At 42.6% G+C, this 3,730-nt stretch overlaps 1 pseudogene; it reads left to right on the top strand.

The window, feature by feature from the left end:
- Positions 1-2,922: 2,922 nt before the first annotated feature.
- On the top strand, positions 2,923-3,040 carry LOC119620021 (5S ribosomal RNA; annotated as a pseudogene).
- The last annotated feature ends 690 nt before the right edge of the window (positions 3,041-3,730 follow it).

The following is a 3,730-nucleotide window of genomic DNA, read 5'->3' as shown; positions in this document are numbered from 1 at the left end:
CTTGGATCAGTTCAGATACAGCTTAACCGGGTCCAGCCCTCAGGGCTTTGCAAGGCTATAATCAAGATGTCAGGCTGTGGTGTCTGGAGCTGGGGTCCTTGTCCAAGATCACATGGTTTTGGGGAGGAATGAAGTCAGTCCTTGCAGTTGTAGCACCGAGGCCTTTGTGCTCTCACTGGCTGTCAGGCAGGGGTCACTGCCAGCTCCAGAAGCTACCCTCAGGCCCTAGCCTGTGAACCTCTCACAAAATGATAGTTTGTTTCTGCAGTGCCTTTCAGTTGTTCCAGGAAAGTGTCTCTCTCTCTCCAGTCTGCTACCATGGAGTCTTATATGACATAATGTAACCACGAGTGGGTGACAACTCATCTTTGCCATCTAAGGTAACGTAATCAAGAGAATGACATGCATCATATTCACAGGTCTCACCCACACTCAATGGGAGATGATTAGACAGGGCATGCATGACGCATATACCAAGCACCAGAGGAGCTTAGGGTTCAGCCTCTCATAGCTAGACCGGAAGATACAACACGGTTAAGAGGGCCAAAACCAAGAACAATCACAAGATGTAATCTACAATTAGTTTAAACTTAGTTCAGCATTCTAGATGCAGGTAAGAATTCTAGGTCCATTCAAGTTTACTGAAAGGCTGTCCCCAAAAACTGCAGGGAACCACTCCTAGTCATCCTGAAATATACGCACGTCCCCTCAAGTTTGGAGTTGCCACCAACTTGAAAATAAGGCAAAGAAGTAGACTCCAAACCAAAGACTCACAGTTTAGCTATGAATTGTAAAATATATCAGACAGTTTTTTCTCAAGCTCCTAGAGAATGTTATATTGATTACCAGGAGCTAGTGCTGATTCACTAAATCAGTTCCCTTCAGTCTAACCCAGTTCTTTCTTGATGCAGCCTTCAGTAGATAGCTGAGAAAATACTGAGAACATGATCCCCATTGACTGTAAGATAACTCACAGAGGTGCTCTTTGTGGGGAAAGTGAAGAAGTATTATCTGAAGTAAAGTGCTCGCTGTTTTTTTAACTGCTTTACCTAGAAGTGGGTCAGCTATAAAGTGGGATGGATATTAATCTGAAGAACGGCATTTTGCAGTGAGAGGAAGGACTGTGCACTCAGCACTGGCCCACTCAATACTAAAATGGATGTTTTGGAATGCTTGTGGATTGCCTATTTTGGGAACAATGGTCCATAAAATAAATCACGACCTGGACATTCAATATCATCCCTACAAGCTTAGCCAGTTGGCAGCAGAAAAATCAATTGAGCTTTCATATCATATGCTGCCTCGCATACAGTTGACCTTTAACTCAATACTATTTAACAGAGATCGAAGTAAACTACTCTATATAGGCTCAGAACTCCACCGAGGAAATACACTATGAGGAATCCCTGGCTTAACAGCTTTCATGTGACAAACATCAATAGTTCTAGTGGCCTTGAGGCACAGTATTAACAAGAGCCAACAGGGAGAACCCACAGTCTACAGAGAGTTACAGCAGTGTATATTGCCTGTGCCTCACAATGCGAACAGATGGATAAATGGGTGTGTGTGTGTGGGGGGGGGGGTGTTCATCATCAGATACATGTGGAAAATGTCCAGTCAAATGAAGTTAAGCAAGTTTCATTACTGTAATCCTTCCAGATGTCAGCGTGTATTTTGAATATCTAAGGGTGGACAATGATTTCACTGAGAATTTCATGGAACTAGATTCTGGAAGCACTCAGGGAAAAACTAAATTATCACAACACCAGGCTGTCTTCATTAGTATGCAATGTCTATATTTAAAAAGCTAAAAGTCAAAGGTCATCTGCCCTGGACACAAGACTTCTGGCTTGTAGAGGTCAGTTCTGAGGGCCTGGAAAATTCCAAGTTATTCTGGCTAACCAGAGCACACCCAGAGGGGGAAGACAGATGCAGCACAGGATACGCGCAAGAGGATCTCCCTCTGTCTGTCCATGTGCACTGCTATAAAGAAACACCTGAGACTGGGGAATTCATAAGGAAAAGAGGTTTATTTTGGGTCACAGTTCTGCAGGCTGTATAGGAAGTGTGGTGCTGGCACCTGTTTCTGGTGAGGGCCTCAAGAAGCTTCCAATCATGGCAGAAGGCATGACGGAAGCAGACGTGTCACACGGTGAAAGTGGGAGCAAGGTAGGGGACAAGGTGCCACACACTTTTAAACAATCAGATCTCACACGAACTCAGAGCAAGAACTCACACATTACTATGAAGAGGGCACCAACTCATTCATGAGGGCTCCACTCCCATGACCACCTCCAACCAGGCTCCACCACCTTTAGCATTGGGGATCGCATTACAACATAAGACTTGGAGGGGACACACATCCAAACCATATCATCCCCCTTCCTGTGTCTTGTCGTATCTCATTTTTAGTTGCCTTGTTCACAAGACAGCCTTATGAGCTGCAGAAGATGAAGCCATGGCATCCTTTCATCCCTTATGGTCTCTCTGCCCTCATATGTGCATAACTATCAAGAGATAAGATGGTCTCAGCCTCTTAACAAGTTCTCAGTAGGAGGCCTGACCATTTGGGAAGCTTTTCCTTCCAAGTATTCACGGGCTATCAATTTAAAAGCAAGGACATTAAATCTACTCAAGACTCCTGACACATTCCTGGTTCCCTCCTATGGTAGGCTGCTTCTAAAGCAGCTTCTATGAATCCCACCTCCCTGTAGAAGCCTCTCTGCCTATCTGTGGGCTGGACCTAATGACTCACTTTTAAGCAATGGAATATGGCAAAAGCAATGTGACTTCTAACATCAGTTGTAAATGTCTGTGACCAATCTATAAATACATAAAGCAGATCCATTGTTGCTAAGGGTTGGGATGGGGGTCCGAGGCCTACGGGTTGAGGGGTAATAACTGAAAATATATGAAGTATGTATCTATAGCTAGACCACCCTGAACATGCCTGATCCCAGTTGATCTTGGAAACTAAGCAGGGTTGGGCCTAGTTAGAACTTGGATGGGAGACCACCTGGGAATGCTGGTGGTCTAGCTTTATAAGATAAAATAAAATTTTAAAAATAAATAAATATAAAAATGAAAAGATAAGAAATTTCTTTTGAAGGTGACAAAAATGTTTTAAAATGTATTGTAGTGATGGTTGCATAAATCTGCAAATACACTAATAACCATTGAATTTTACAAATTAAATGGGTGAATAGTATGGTATATAAATTATATCTCTTTTTTATAGCAAAACTTTGATAACATTTTATTAAATATAAGTATCTTTAAAAAGCATTTTAACGTCTCTTAAATCAGTTTGCATTTTACAATCAATAATGTCTTTTGATCACTGTTGGGATAGACTGAGAGCATTTTAAATTAAAATTTCTTCATGAGATTTTAGACCACATGGGTGGTGTCAACTGAGAATATAAATCTGCTTGCTGTTCAAAATCTTTTTCCCCTCCCTCTACCTAGTGCTATGATTGAGACATGCAAGTTTCCTTGCTGTTTCTTTTCACATGGTAGTTTCGTTTATTTCTATCCTAGGCCTTTGGTTGTGAGTTGCCCTGTAGAGAAGCCCATATGGCAAGGAACCGAAGGCAGCCTTGGGACAACAACCAACAAGGAACTGAGGCCCTCGAGCCAATACGCCTGCAAGCAAAGAAATCCTGCCAATAACACGGTGTGAGCTTGGAAGCAGATCCTTCCACAGTCAAGCCTAAAGATGACCATAGTC

This window comes from Chlorocebus sabaeus, chromosome X, assembly GCF_047675955.1.
Source record: "Chlorocebus sabaeus isolate Y175 chromosome X, mChlSab1.0.hap1, whole genome shotgun sequence".
Taxonomy (NCBI): domain Eukaryota; kingdom Metazoa; phylum Chordata; class Mammalia; order Primates; family Cercopithecidae; genus Chlorocebus; species Chlorocebus sabaeus.
This window is presented reverse-complemented; position numbering and strand designations above follow the sequence as displayed.